This window comes from Erythrolamprus reginae, chromosome 1, assembly GCF_031021105.1.
Source record: "Erythrolamprus reginae isolate rEryReg1 chromosome 1, rEryReg1.hap1, whole genome shotgun sequence".
NCBI lineage: Eukaryota > Metazoa > Chordata > Lepidosauria > Squamata > Dipsadidae > Erythrolamprus > Erythrolamprus reginae.
This window is the reverse complement of record NC_091950.1, coordinates 143,522,383-143,538,607: the sequence shown is the minus strand read 5'-3', so window position 1 is coordinate 143,538,607 and position 16,225 is coordinate 143,522,383.

Sequence of the window (16,225 nt, the reverse complement as noted above, 5' to 3'; positions counted from 1 at the left end):
GTGAGCTGTTCTAGCTAAAGCTGCCTTTTGCAACTGAGGGGAGTTGATTTTGTCAATGCCAAGGATGTTCAAGTGGTACTCCAGATGTTTTGAAATTGCCTCCAAGGTGCCTATTACTATTACAGTGTTGACCAGTTATTGTATTTAGGATGGAGCTTTTCCATACAATTTTCTATCATCCACGTAAAAGAGGTGAGATAGCCTTGCAGATGTTTTGATAGACAGCGTCTGACTTGTTCAGCATTGTTGACAAAGGGATCAATGCAGTGAAAACAGTAATGGTAATAATTAATCCCTTTGAAATATTCCTCTCTTGATATCAATCTCTCTCAGTCTGTCACCACTTACCTTTACTGTATATAAGGCTTCTGATGTTTCTACTGATTCCTTTATTTCCGGGCACTTGATTATCCAGTGATGTGGTAGGGAGTCAAATGATTAATCCAAGTTATATTCAAGTTAGTCTTCCTTCTCTCACAGTTTTTACAATCATTTTTTTTCCATTCAGGAGCTGGTGTTTTGTTTCTGTGCTGTAAGTGCTTCTCCACTTCTGTTCAAGTGGAAAGAGTTTGTTTTCCACTAGGTGCAGTTGTCCCACCAGTTAGCAATTTGAAAATTATTTACAAGTAGGTAATTGGCCTGTAGTTGTCTGCTGTTCCCTTTTTGTTGGATCTTTCATTATCAAGTGGATTTTGACAGATGTTAATCAATATTTAATTTAATGCATACAAGAGAGATTTTGGCAATTTATGGCAAAAAAAATTCTGCGCATGCGCAGAAGCAAAAAAAATCTCACTGAAATCTCACACGGCCATGCATCCTCTCACAATATTTCAATTTTTGCGCATGCACAAATCTCACTTGGATGTGCACACATGCTCCGATCACCCGGAGCAGCGTGCACATCACACTAGTAGCGGCAGTAAGTAGGAACCCCGGACTGATCCTAACACTTAATGAACTCAATCTGTATAGTCTGGAGGACAGAAGGAAAAGGGGGGACATGATCGAAACATTTAAATATATTAAAGGGTTAAATAAGGTCCAGGAGGGAAGTGTTTTTAATAGGAAAGTGAACACAAGAACAAGGGGACACAATCTGAAGTTAGTTGGGGGAAAGATCAAGAGCAACATGAGAAAATATTATTTTACTGAAAGAGTAGTAGATCCTTGGAACAAACTTCCAGCAGACGTGGTAGATAAATCCACAGTAACTGAATTTAAACATGCCTGGGATAAACATATATCCATCCTAAGATAAAATACAGAAAATAGTATAAGGGCAGACTCGATGGGCCATGAGGTCTTTTTCTGCCGTCAGACTTCTATGTTTCTATGTTTCGATGTTAACATATTGTACAAGAACAAATATGGTATCAAATGCATCATTGAAACTTTGTGAGATGACACATGGTGGAAATGTAGCTTTGGAAGGCTACAATTTACTCCAAAGAAACAGATTCAACCAAAGGGGAAGGCTGTGCCTAAAAAACCCCACACCCCATAGAATATGTTATTTGTTTGTTTGTTTGTTTGTTTGTTTGTTTGTTAATTTTGTTGAACATGTATAGGATTGTAGCTTGTATAAGCATAACATAAGTAGTAAATAATGATAAAAGAAGACAATAGGACAGGGATGGTAGACACAATGATGCCTAACCCTAAAAACCTCTTAGAAAAGGGGAGAGGTTGACTGTGGAGAATCTGAGGTTAAAGATTTTGGGGTTTGGGGAAGAAACCACAGGGTCAGGTTATGCGTTCCAGGCATTGATTCACTCTATTGCTGAATATACCTGCACAGAACGTCCTGATTCAGGCTAATTTCCATTCTTTGTGTTTGGGTAATAATAAGAGGAGAAAGAAACAAAAGAGGAACTGACTGGATGAATCCTTTCTGTGTGTCAGATGACCAAACCTTCAAAGAGCAGCACAATAGTAACAAAAATAAATTTCCATGAGCCTGACATCTGCAGAAAATCTATTCCTGACTAAAGTCAAGCTTTTTTCTTTCTCCTCTCTTTCTTACATTTTCTATTGTCATAAGGTAGAAATGGGAGCAAGACAGTCTACAATCTTGGACCAAATTATTACTAAGAGGGAGCAGTTGGTTGGTTGAAGAAAAGTAAAGTGCTTGGAACTTTGGGGAGGAAACTGACCATAATACAGTGGTACCTCATCATACAAACTTAATTGGTTCCAGGAGGAGGTTCGTAAGGTGAAAAGTTCATAAGATGAAACAATGTTTCCCATAGGAATCAATGTAAAAGCAAATAATGCGTGCAAATCCTTCAGGAAAATCCCAAACTTTAGAAGGGAGGCGAACAGAGGGCAGGGAGGAGCAGCTAAAGGGGGCGGGTGGAAGAAGCAAGGGTGAGTGGGAAGGAAGAAAGGCAAGGGGGCGCCCCTCCCTTTTCTTTCTTCAAAAGACACAGTTTCAGTGCCTTTGCAAGCATGCAAAATCTTTACTCCTCCAAGCTGCCCCTCCCTTTTCTTTCTTCAAAAGACACCGTTTCAGTGCTTTTGCAAGCATGCAAAATCTTTACTCCTCCAAGCTGCCCCTCCCTTTTCTTTCTTAAAAAGACACCGTTTCAGTGTTTTTGCAAGCATGCAAAATCTTTACTCCTCCAAGCTGCCCCTCCCTTTTCTTTCTTAAAAAGACACCGTTTCAGTGCTTTTGCAAGCATGCAAAATATTTACTCCTCCAAGCTGCCCCTCCCTTTTCTTTCTTCAAAAAAGGGGAAAAAAGAAACCCCTTCATCCCAGCAGCAGCTGCTTGGGTTAGTAAGGTGAAAATAGTTCGGAAGAAGAAGCAAAAAAATCTTAAACACCGGGTTCCTATCTTGAAAAGTTCGTTAGAAGAGGCGTTCGTAAGATGAGGTACCACTGTACTTGAGTTCATGGTATCTAGGAAAAAGAGAAAATTGAAGATAGTCGTATTTGCACTGTCACCTTTAGAAGAGCTGTTTTGAGAGAACTTTAAAGGAAGATGGATCATATCCAATGACTTGAAATTGTGAAAGAGAAAAGGGTCTAGAAAAAAATGTGGAATCCTGCAAAACAAGATACTAAGGCAGTAGTTCTCAACCTTTCTAATTCCAAGACCCCTTAATACAGTGGTGACCCTCAACCATAAGTTTAGCACCAATTCTTCCAACAGAGCTTTAAGCTGATTGGCAGGAAGGTCACAGGGACACCCACACAGTAAACACCTGATTGGTCGGATTATAAAAATATGTTCCAAGGCACCAGAATAGAAGCTATAGTTCCTAACACCATGGGAAATTTGTCTTTTCCCATGGTCTTGGGCCACCCCTGTGAAACGGTCGTTCGACCCACAAAGGGATCCTGACCCCCAGATTGAGAATCACCATACTAAGGTCTCAATGGAGACAGTTCCTGCTAGAAGGGAAAACGGGAGACAGTGAAAGAGAATAGGGTAGCTACACGGAGCATTCTAAAATACTGAAAAGAGAAAGGAACATGCAGAGAAGACAGAAATATATAGCTCAACAATGATACAAGGCAGCCAGTTATCAGAAACAGCAGGATCTGTGTCAGAAAGGCTAAAGAGAAGAAAGAGCTGAAGTTTGCAGAAATGCCCAAAGTCATCACCATCAAGATCACAAAGGCTTTTTTGAGTATGTCAGGGGTAATTAGTTTAATTTAACTCTTTGAATAAAACTGAAGCTTCAAGGACAATGTAGCTTCACTGTCACAAAATGACAAGGGGGGAATTTGTAGCCATGATGTCTTCCTTAAATGTTGGTGACATTTACAACATCAGGGATGGGGAGAAACATAGAAGACTGACGGCAGAAAAAGACCTCATGATCCATCTAGTCTGCCCTTATACTATTTTCTGTATTTTATCTTAGGATGGATATATGTTTATCCCAGGCATGTTTAAATTCAGTTACTGTGGATTTACCAACCATGTCTGCTGGAAGTTTGTTCCAAGGATCTACTACGCTTTCAGTAAAATAATATTTTCTCACGTTGCTTTTGATCTTTCCCCCAACTAACTTCAGATTGTGTCCCCTTGTTCTTGTGTTCACTTTCCTATTAAAAACACTTCCCTCCTGGACCTTACTTACTTACTTACTTACTTACTTACTTACTTACTTACTTACTTACTTACTTACTTACTTACTTATTTATTTATATTTGTATGCCGCCCCTCTCCGCAGACTGTTAACCCTTTAATATATTTAAATGTTTCGATCATGTCCCCCCTTTTCCTTCTGTCCTCCAGACTATACAGATTGAGTTCATTAAGTCTTTCCTGATACGTTTTATGCTTAAGACCTTCCACCATTCTTGTAGCCCGTCTTTATATCTTTTTGTAGGTGAGGTCTCCAGAACTGAACACAGTATTCCAAATGTGGTCTCACCAGCGCTCTATATAGCGGGATCATAATCTCCCTCTTCCTGCTTGTTATACCTCTAGCTATGCAGCCAAGCATCGTACTTGCTTTCCCTACCGCCTGACTGCAGTATAGGGGATCCCTGAATCCTGTACCCATAGTTGGGGAAGAATTTAACGATAAACATACTGGATGCCCGCTATTCCTCTCTTGCAAAACAGCCTAATATTTTTTTTAATGCAGATTCACCGTCTCCTTCTATCCTTCAGAGTAAATAGACCAGATGATTTCCTCAGATTTTTCTTATTTGTGTAAGCATGAGTTGGCTTTCAGGCTGCTTTATCTCACCCCACCTCTCACATGCTCTGTACTCTCTTATCCCCTATCATTATGCTTCTATAATTGCTCTTGCTCTTTTTTTAATCTCGTTTCTCCTTGGCCCCACAAGTCCCTGCACTGAAGACCTTGAAGCTTTCAAGGCTTTTAGCTGATGCCAGCAGACATGTTTCTCCAGGCTTGTCATAAAACTGCTGGTCCATGAAGGAGAGCAAGGGATACATCTGAGAGAAAGGAGAGCGGAATAAGAAACTAAACAAGTAAGGAATATAATGGGGGAAAAGTGAACCATGCTAACATGCCGGTAATAACAAGTTGCGGTGTGGTATTAGACATCAGTTACAGTGGTACCTCCACTTAAAAACTTAATTGGTTCCATGACCAGGTTCTTAAGTAGAAAAGTTTGTAAGTAGAAGCAATTTTTCCCATAGGAATCAATGTAAAAGCAAATAATGTGTGCAAACCCATTAGGAAAGAAATAAAAGCTTGGAATTTGTGTGGGAGGAGGAGGAAGAAGAAGAGGAGGAGGAGGAGGAGGACAGTCGCTGCCCAGAGTGAAGGGAGTGTTTCTTTTCTCTGGGCGCTGACAGTGGTTTATTCCCTCTCCAAGCGCCCAGAGAAAGGAAAACGCTCCGTTCGCTCTGGACTGCCAAAGCCTCCTTAAGCACCACCGAAAGGCTCCTCTGACAGCCCAGAAAAGCCCGAGATGGCCAGGATTAAAGGAGGAATGGTAGGAAACTGGCTGGGCCTTCGTTCCACTCTCAAATTTCCTGTGAATTTTTTCTGGGCTCGGGTTCTTAAGTAGAAAATGGTTCTTAAGAAGAGGCAAAAAAATCTTGAACGCCCGTTTCTTATCTAGAAAAGTTCTTAAGTAGAGGCGTTCTTAAGTAGAGGTGCCACTGTATAAGGGATCTGACTAGATCAGAATCATATTATTATAACATCAAAACCACATTTTTATGCACTATTTTTATGCACTACTCTGTGGTTTCTTCCCCAAACCCCAAAAACCTCAACCTTAGATTTGTCTACAGTCGACCTCTTCCTGTTTCTAAAATGTCTGTAAGGGGGATGCATAAGTGCATCACTGTGTCTACCATCCCTGTCCTACTGTCCTATTGTCCTCTTTTATCGTTACTTTTTATTTATGTTATGTTTTTACAAATTACTACTATCCTATACATGTTTGACAAATAAATAAATAAAATAAACAATCATTTTTCAGATTGATTCTTTCTATAAGTTAAATGAGGGTGAGAAAGAGCATTTCTAAAACCTTTATTTATTTATTTATTTATTTATTTACTTACTTACTTACTTACTTACTTACTTACTTACTTACTTACTTACTTATTCCAATACACAATGAGGGTTTTAGTGGGTATATATCTACATACACATAGTAAAATACATGATGAAGGTTATAGAGGAGATACTCAAAGTAAAATATGTCTAAGAAATAATAGAAAAGAAGGTATAGTAATAGAACATATCAATGAAAGAATAGAAGAAGAGATATAAGGAATAGAAGAAAGGTATAGGAGATATAGGAGAGCAATAGGACAGGGGACGGAAGGCATTCTAGTGCACTTGTACTCACCCTATGGAATGCATAGTTGTTTTTCCAGTAATACAGGGATCTTGGGTCGTCCTCAAAAATGTAAGAGTATATTATATGTTCTCAAGGGCATTTAGGCAGCAACTGCTATATAAGGCACTACGGTGGGGGTAGCTTTCATCATGGGATTGCTGCTTAATAACAAATAGAATATAGCAAATGTCATTCTCTTCAGAAGGTAAGAAGCAGGCATCTTTTTCATAACAAAAGAAATTCTTGCTGCTGTGTTTGCAAGAATTCTAAGATCAATTTCCTGCCTGCAAATGTGGATAATCTCTTTCTTGCAGCACATTTTATTGCATTCGTTTCTTTAAAAAAAAATTAGAACTTTCCTTTCTCCATAACTTTGGGTTACAGCTTCTATTCTCCCATCACCCCTTGATGCTTGCTGGCTCTTAATAGATTTTACCACCCATTTTATCCAAGAATCAAGACTAGACAATATCCTAAGGCCAATTTAGAAAACCTCCCCAGCTTGATTTTTGCTGCTCCAGTTAATAGTGTGTACTTTCCCTTAGCAGGGTCCTCTAGATAAATTGATAATACTGCCATTTGAAATATATTGTACCCAGCAGCACACAGAAGCTACAGCCATTCTAAAGGTTCATCATAGAAACAGCTGGAGGGTATGGATTTCGGAGAGACAAAGAACAGGAAGATAAGTTGGAGAATATGCACTACAGTGTACACTGTTTGTCTCTCTTTGAAAAATACTGGCTAAAAGCAGGGCAAAGTCTGGGGTGACCCAGGTTCACACCAAGGGTTCAGCTTTGAATGATTCTGCATTAGCCCGGCCTACTGCACAGATTGTGGTGCAGGAATTGTTGGGCAGGGAAGGAAAAGAAGTAGAAGAAAGCAGATCTATGCTTGCTGCCAGTGAAGGGCTACCAAAATTTTACTACCACACCGGCTTATGCAGGATGCCTTGCATTTTCTTTCAACCTCTTTCAGTGCAAATTGGGTGCTCTGGGGTGGAGCTCCATTTTTGCTACCCCACTGTGTTTCCCCCGTCCGGGCAGTAGCCCACCCCTGCTTGCTGCTGTACTTTTGTAGGAAATGTAGACTGTAAGTCTAGCAAGCAACCTGAACCAATTAACAATGGGAGGTGGGGATAGAGATTTCATATAGCAAGATTCCATATAGCAAGTGGGAATATTGAGCATAACAACCAAGTATGCTAAACACCTATGGAGATTCTCAATCAAGGTCATTAGATATCCCAAAGGTGCTTTTTCCAAAAGGCAACTGGACTTGGATGGGGGTTTTGTTTTTGTTTTTTTAGTTGTTTGAAAACATTTCAAATAACCAGGAGAAGAGCCTTCTCTGTGGCGGCCCCGACCCTCTGGAACCAGCTCCCCCTGGAGATCAGAACTGCCCCCACCTTCCTTGCCTTTCGTAAAGTTCTTAAGACCCATCTCTGCTGTCAGGCATGGAGGAACTGAGACATCTCCCCCGGACTATACAGTTTATACATGGTATGTTTGTGTGTATGCTTGCTTTTAATAATGGGGTTTTTAGTGTTTTTAAAATTATTAGATTTGTTCTTACATTGTCTTTGTTATTGTTGTGAGCCGCCCCGAGTCTATGGAGAGGGGCGGCATACAAATCTAATTATTAATAATAATAATAATAATAATAATAATAATAATAATAATAATAATTTCAGTTCTCATCCAGGAAGGCTCTTTATTTCTGAATGGAAATAGCTTCTTGGATGAAAAGTGAAACGTATTCAACCCCCAAGAAAGTCCAGTTGATTTTTGGAAGAAGTACCTTCAGGACAACTGTGGAATTGTGGATGGATTGACAGAATGGAGCTGCAGTGTGAGAAGTAAACCTCAGAAGAAAATGGCAAAGCAACATACAGTAAACGTTGTTAAGGATCATGAAAGACAGTATACAAAGGGACATAATCTGGAACAGCTGACAGCCAGTGATTATCAGAACATAATAAAATATCTTGCCAGCCAAGATGGATAAAACAATAAGGATGGATAGTGGAGAAATTTATAAGACTACTGAAGAAGTGCACAGGAGAAGGCAACTAGAACTAGAATTGAACTTGAGACCTTTCAAGAAAGCCCAGAAGACAACATATAATTTAACACCAAATATCCCCAGGGTTACAAATTATTATGTTTACAAAGATGCTCAAGGAATTTTAAATTCAACGGAACAACTGAAATAGCCAGAGGAAGATTCAGTTACTTTTAAAGGAAGAAAGGACTAGAGGCCAATTGATACAGTATGTCTGTCATATTCCCTTTGCAATGAGAATAGGCCAAATAGTAAATCCATAGATGGAGAATTTTTTATTTTCTACAAGACAGTATTTTTCTCCAAGAAGCTTGGTTGATTGGAAATAATGTGATAGCATTCCTTGACTATGGGTATTTTTACAAATGGGTCAAGAAAGATCAAAAGATGGGACATAAAAAGGGTGCTTAAAGAGCCTAACCATCGTACACCTTGATCTAGAAATTATGGAATATGTGAAATTCAAATGCTGAGACTAAAATCTCAAGGGACAATGTCACCCGACAACAAGTAAGTTGGGATAACCTGAAAGAGACATTATTTTATATGTTTCATCATCCTACAAGAGCAGGTTTAATTATTTCTGGGGATTATAATGCTAGAATTGGCTCAGGTTTGTAAATATGGAACTGAAAGGGTAAAGGCTTTTTTTTAAAATCAAAGATAATTTTCTTCTAGTTTCTATTTCACATGACAGGATCCAAAACAAATGTGGACTAGAATTACTTTTTATGTTGCTATTCTGTTTTATATTCCTATATAAAACTTTTTATATTGCTATACTGTTTTATATTGTTGTTTTATATTCTGTCACATTGCTTGTTCACAACCAACAATCCGAAAGGAGTTGGCCGGCTTAAAAATGTAATAAAAATTTAAATCAGTGCTTCTCAAATAGTGGTGCGGGCCCTCCTGGGGGAGCGCGGAGCGATGCCAGGGGACGCATGACCCCGAGAATGTGCTCTTTTTTGCCCCAGGGAGGGGCGGGTATTTGCACTGAACAATAGCATACCGCACAGAGCAGGAGATATGAAATGCAGATAACTAACCCTTAAGAGACATCATGGAAAAATATTTAACAGGATGAAAAGAAAGGAGGAAAGAGACGGAGATAATGAGACAAATGTAAGTCTCCTGAAAGCTAAGACTAGGAAATATGATGACACGTATGTAGCCCTTGGCTTCACTGTAACTACAGTGGGAGATGAGGAAAGACTGGTATGTTTACTGTCTCTAAAAGGGTGGCAGCAGACAACATGAAGCCAAACAAAGTAAGGTGTCACTTAAACACATTTCACGCCAATCACGCTGATAAGCCACTTGAGTTTTTTTCAGCAAAACCTGCCAAATATTGCAAACAATCATGCTGGCAGAGAGCTGGAGAGGGGCACAAAATATTTACTTCTTCTTGGGGGGGGGAAGAATAACAGAAAAGAATTGAGAAGCACTGGCTTAAATTAATGTATAAATTACAAATGGCCAGTTTACATGGATAACAATGGAATCAAGCCATGGTGGCACAGTGGTTAGAGTGCAGTACTGCAGACTACTTCTGATGACTGCTGGCTACCTGCAATTTGACAGCTCAAATCTCATCAGGCTCAAGGTTGGCTAAGCCTTCCATCTTTCCGAGGTCAGTAAAATAATAATAATAATAATAATAATAATAATAATGATGATGATGATAATAATAATAATAATAATAATAATAATAATAATAATAATAATGGCTTACAAGTGGAACACTCAAAAAGGAGACAGAAGGACTAATACTGGCGGCACAAGAACAGGCCATTAGAACAAATGCTGTCAAAGCCAGAACTGAAAAATCAACAGACGATCCAAAGTGCAGACTCTGTAAAGAAACAGATGAAACAATCAATCACATACTCAGCTGCTGCAAAAAGATCGCACAGACTGACTACAAGCATAGACATGATGCTGTGGTACAGATGATCCACTGGAACTTGTGCCGGAACTACCATTTACCAGTGGCAAAGAACTGGTGGGATCATAAGCCCGAAAAAGTGGTTGAAAATGAGCAAGCAAAACTACTGTGGGACTTCCGACTTCAGACTGACCGAATTCTGAAGCATAACATACCAGACATCCTGATTGTGGAGAAAAAGAAAGTATGGATCATCGACATCGCAATCCCAGGAAACAGCAGAATTGAGGAGAAGCAGCTAGAGAAATTAGTGAAATACGAAGATCTAAAAATCAAGCTGCAACGACTCTGGCATAAACCAGTGAAAGTGGTCCCAGTGGTACTTGGCACGCTGGGCGCAGTACCAAAGGATCTCAGCGGACATTTGAAAACCATCGGAATTGACAAAATCTCCATCTGTCAATTGCAAAAGGCCGCTTTACTGGGATCGGCAAACATAAATCGCTGCTACATCACGCAGTCCTAGGTGCTTGGGAAGCACCCGACTGGTGATGAAATACGAAATCCAGCATACTGATCTCGTTTCCTGTGTTGTACTGATATAATAATAATAATAATAATAATAATAATAATAATAATAATAATAATAATAATTTATTAGATTTGTATGCCACCCCTCTCTGCAGACTCGGAGGATCCAGATTGTTGGGGGCAATAAATTGACTCTAAACCACTTAGAGAGTGCTGTAAAAGCACTGTTAAGTGGTATATAAGTCTAAATGCTATCGCTATTGCTATCAACTTGGAGTTCTAATACATCAGTCAGCCACAGAAGGGAGTATTGCTTTTCATTATATATTCATATCACCCTCAATAATTCCAGTTGCACTGTATTTTAATATTATACATTGACCAAAGTAATCACTTTCCACTTTGATTCAGATGTAATGTGGATATGTGGAAATGGCATTGGACCAGAATACCTCCGGAACCGCCTTCTACAGCATGAATCCCAGCGGCCGATAAGGTCCCACAGAGTTGGCCTTCTCCGGGTCCCGTCAACCAAACAATGTCGTTTGGCGGGCCCCAGGGAAAGAGCCTTCTCTGTTGCGGCCCCAGCCCTCTGGAATCAACTCCCCTCGGAGATTAGAATGGCCCCCACCCTCCTTGTCTTTCGCAAGTTACTCAAGACCCACCTATATCGCCAGGCATGGGGGAATTAAGACATCTCCCCCAGGCTTTCTTATATTTTATGTTTGGTATGTATGTGTTGTATGGTTTTTAAATTGTTGGGGGTTTTTAATGTAATTTTATTGTTAGATTTGTTCCATTGTTATACTGTTTTTTATTGTTGTTGTGAGCCGACCCGAGTCTTCGGAGAGGGGAGACATACAAATCTAATAAATTGAATTGAATTGAATTGAAATAGTGTAGCACAAGACAGTCATAATATAAAAGCTGCTACAAAGAATCAGAAACAATTAAAGAGGACATCCCCTTGGCTAAAGTTGTAAGATCAATGCTATAGCCCAACAATGCAATAGCAGAGGGTCACATTTTTTCAGAAACCTGAAAATGTAAATATCAGTGGGTGGGAATGTGGGTGGGAATCTTAAACCACTGGTGTGTAAATCATGGCAAGGAAAAAGGACTGTAACCAGAGCCCCACGGCTTAATTTCAGATTAAGGAACTGATTAGATAAGTGAAACAAATTATAAAGAATAAATCAACTGGCAAAATAGATTGTTGTGTTTACAAAATACTGATGAAAAATTCTGGGAACTAATTTCCCAAGGCCAAAGGAGCGCAGATTTCATCTAAATTTCGAAAATAAATTTGAGGATATTAGAATACCAAGTCAGCAGTTAATAATGGGTACAGATATATTAAAAACATAATTAAAATAACCCCCAATCACTGTTGCAGAAGTTAAAAGAATAATTTCACAACAGGCAGCTGGCAAAGCCCAGGGAGAAGATATGTTACTGCCAGAATTTTTTAAGACATTCCATGATTGATGGGCTCTTACGCTTATGTCCTTGTTTACTTGTACCAATGCCATGGGAGCAAATCCTTGTAGACTGGAAAATAGTGTAGCAATTTCAATATTTAAAAAGGGACATTCCACGACCTCTCTAACCTTCACCCCATAAGACTTATTGACACAGAGTGAAAGTTATATACAAGGTATATTATAAATAGATTTATTGATTGGAGTCATAGATAGGCAGATAATAGCAGAAGGATAGGCAGGCTTAAGAAAGGGAAAAGGTACTATAGATCAGTGTGTCAGTTTAGAACATTTGATTCACAAATCATGTACACTGAGAGCATATGCACCAAGACAAATTCCTTGTGTGTCCAATCACACTTGGCCGAAAAAGAATTCTCTTCTCTTCTCTTCTCTTCTATTCTATTCTATTCTATTAACGGTCCCACAAAATGACTTTATGCATTTATTGATATATTTTCTGCCTATGATAAATAAATAGAGGAAAATTATGGGGGAAGTTTTAATTACTGATATAGATAATTAGCCAATATAAAATTACCTAATGTTTAAATAGGTTATGTAATACAGTACAGTATTATTATTATTATTATTATTATTATTATTTATTAGTTTTGTATGCCGCCTCTCTCCATAGACTCGGGGCGGCTTACAACAATACTGTATAATGCAAATAATATGAAGGCACTTACATACAAGTACAGATAAATCGCAATGGCTCCTTAACAAAGCAGTTTAAAATCACAAAATGTGCCTACCAGGGCTTCACACTGGCTCTCTTCCTCTTTAAGTTTTATATGAACAACACTGTAGAAGAGCTTAATAATCCTTCTTTTTATGTTCCATCAATTAGAAATTGAAAGTCCCAATACATAGAGATGTTATGGTACTGATGGCAACAATAATTGGAATAAGAAGGATTCCGACAGCGTTTGTAATACTTACACAGATTATTCCAAAACCAACTAGTATAAATAGTATATATAACTAGTATAATAACTAGTATATAGACTTAAGAGGTCTGTAAGGGACGTGCATAAGTGCACCAATGTGCCTACCATGCCTGTCCTACTGTCCCCATTTATTTGTATCAATTTCCTGTGTTCGTGTCCATGTTTATACTTATATGTGTTATTTGTACATGTTATAAATAAATGAATGAATGAATGAATGGATGGATGAATGAATGAATATTTGCTAAGAGACCAAAGAGATATCAATGAACCTTATATGATAAGGAAATAGAACAAGTGAGGTCATTCAAGCATTTGGATATCCATTTTACTGAAATAATATACCACTCAAAAAAATAAAGGGAACACTCAAATAACACATCCTAGATCTGAATGAATGAAATATTCTCATTGAATACTTTGTTCTGTACAAAGTTGAATGTGAAATTGATTGTCAATCAGTGTTGCTTCCTAAGTGGACAGTTTGATTTCACAGAAGTTTGATTTACTTGGAGTTATATTGTGTTGTTTAAGTGTTCCCTTTATTTATTTATTTTAGCAGTTTATAATAAAAAATATACATAGATAACATCATGCACTGATGATGTTACCTAGTTTGGTAATGAAACATCTGCAATAAAGCCACCAAGCTTAGAGAGCACTAAGCACATGTAACATCAGCAAGAACAATGGCTGTGAGGTTAATCGGAGCCATTTGCTCCTTCTTCTACTCAAAAGAAACCTGGCTAGTACAGTCTGGACAACAATCTCACAGTTGACATACCAAGCCCCAATATGAGATTTCTAAACTAAAAGAATTAGAGGTGGTCCAAAATAAATCCAGGAGATCAATCTTAATCTTAGCCAAGTGGTATCGATCTTCCAATGATCCCATTCCCTGATACACACTTTCATACAACTTCACTTTCAGACAATGTCAACAGCCTGTTTGAATAGAAAATATAAAGGGTTAATAATTGCACAGCGTTTATGCATTTGTAATAATTCACACGAGGAACATTTGATCCATTACTAACTACACTGTGAATTATATCAGAAACCAAGATCTACATTCATCAAGCTTTTGTTAATCCAACTGAATCGGTCTAGCATAGAAAAATAAGAAAAATCGTATTTCTTGCTGACTAATATAGAGGAAGATGTAACAAAGCCAGTTGCATTGTTTGCAATGGCCACAAGGAAGATGTGAAAGCAGATGTTGACAGATAGTGCTGTTAATATCAGAATGGATATATTGAACATATGGATTGTTGCAATTCTGTATGAATTCTGATCAAACTTATGGTTGCAATTACATGTACTAATACAAAAACCAAGTTTATTCATTAGTTGCAAATGGATAAAGTTAACACAACCAACTCTAAGCACTTTAAATAAGGTTTTTGGATTGCCTATCATCCTGAGCTGAAGCACAGTAGCTGGCCCAAGGTCACCCTCCTGGCTTTGTGCCCAAGGCAGGATTGGAACTCATGGACTCCCAATTTGTAGCTGTAAATATGTTTGTAACTGGCTGTCAAACACCATAATAAGGATATTCTAAATACCCATACTTAGATCCTGCCTCAGGATCCTTCTAAAGAAGGGGCTTAAGAACTGAAACTGAGGAAGTCCTGAGGTGTGGACAATATTCTAATTATTTTTCTTGCTAGTTCCATTTTTTGCTCTTTTGCTGCACAACATAATCCATCAGCCTGATTAGCTTCAAGGCAGGATTAGACAGATTCATTGATGCCAAGTGTATCAGTGTTATTGAAACGGATGTCCAAGTGCCGTCTCTATGTTGGTTGAGGTAGTCAGAATTCCCTTGGGTACCATTTGTTGGGAATCAATTGAAATGGAGGGTTTTGCCTTCTCTTTCTGCTCAAGATCCCCATGTACAATTGGTGGGCCACTTTGTGACACAGAATGCTGGGCTCGATGGGCTTTGGCCCAATTCAGAATGGCTCTTCTTATGTTTTATGTTCTTTGGTCCCCTGAATACATTACACTGCGTATTCAGAATTTTTATTTTCCTCCATAGAACATAGGCTATGTTAAAAGGTTTAAAAATAATAATAAAAGAAGTTCACCTAGCCCTAGGCATGACAAACATTGCTCATGCAACCTGAATCTTTCTTCAGCAAAGGAAATTGTCTAAAACAAGTTTTGTCCCTGTAAACTGTCCTCTTTCATGTTTCCTATGGGTTCAGAGATATACCAGTATTTGCATTCTTCCTGAAAGGCAAGAAATTTTAATTGGGGGTCAATGCTAGAGGTCAGGGAGACCTTGACCTTGAATGAGGGAAAAAAATTATAGCCTTAATTTCATTAACCTCTGAGATTTACCTGATCTTGTTATTGATGAACAAAGAAGCACAAATATTACTGTGGTATATATTGTATTTATTTGTTTGTTTGTTTGTTTGTTTGTTTGTTTCGTTATTAAGTTTAATTGTCCAATTATTTAAATGATTCAGTTAAATATTTCCATAGCTGTCTGTGATCACAATTGCTTCATAAAATGACCAATACTTTCTGCATTTCAAGGGGAGAGGCAGATTTCACTGGACTCTCAGAAAGGTCCATGGGTCAGAAAGAATTATAACCCCAGCTTCAGAGTAAAGGTAAAGCCAGGATAAGATGAAACCTTGACTATAATTTTCAAGTCACAAGTTTCAAAGAGCCAGCAAGGACACACTGTCCGTGACATTTCGCAAATTTCCCTTGGAGTGGCACCTGGCGAGGCTTAAAATTGTGCATCTGAAAGAAGGCGTTTGCTGACTGCTGTGCCCCCCTAAGATTCAGCTGGCGGGCATCCTATCTGCCTTCTGAAGTCCATTTTCACACAGGAAGTTCCTTTGCAACCTAGCAGGGATCTTGAAAGAAAAACCAATTAACAGCCACCCAAGGGAGGTACACCAAGCTCTTCTTTGGAAGGCTTGTGTCAGCTGTCTACCCATCAGGTGATCTGCAAAGATAGCAACCATAAAACATACATGAAACCACCCCTAGGAAGT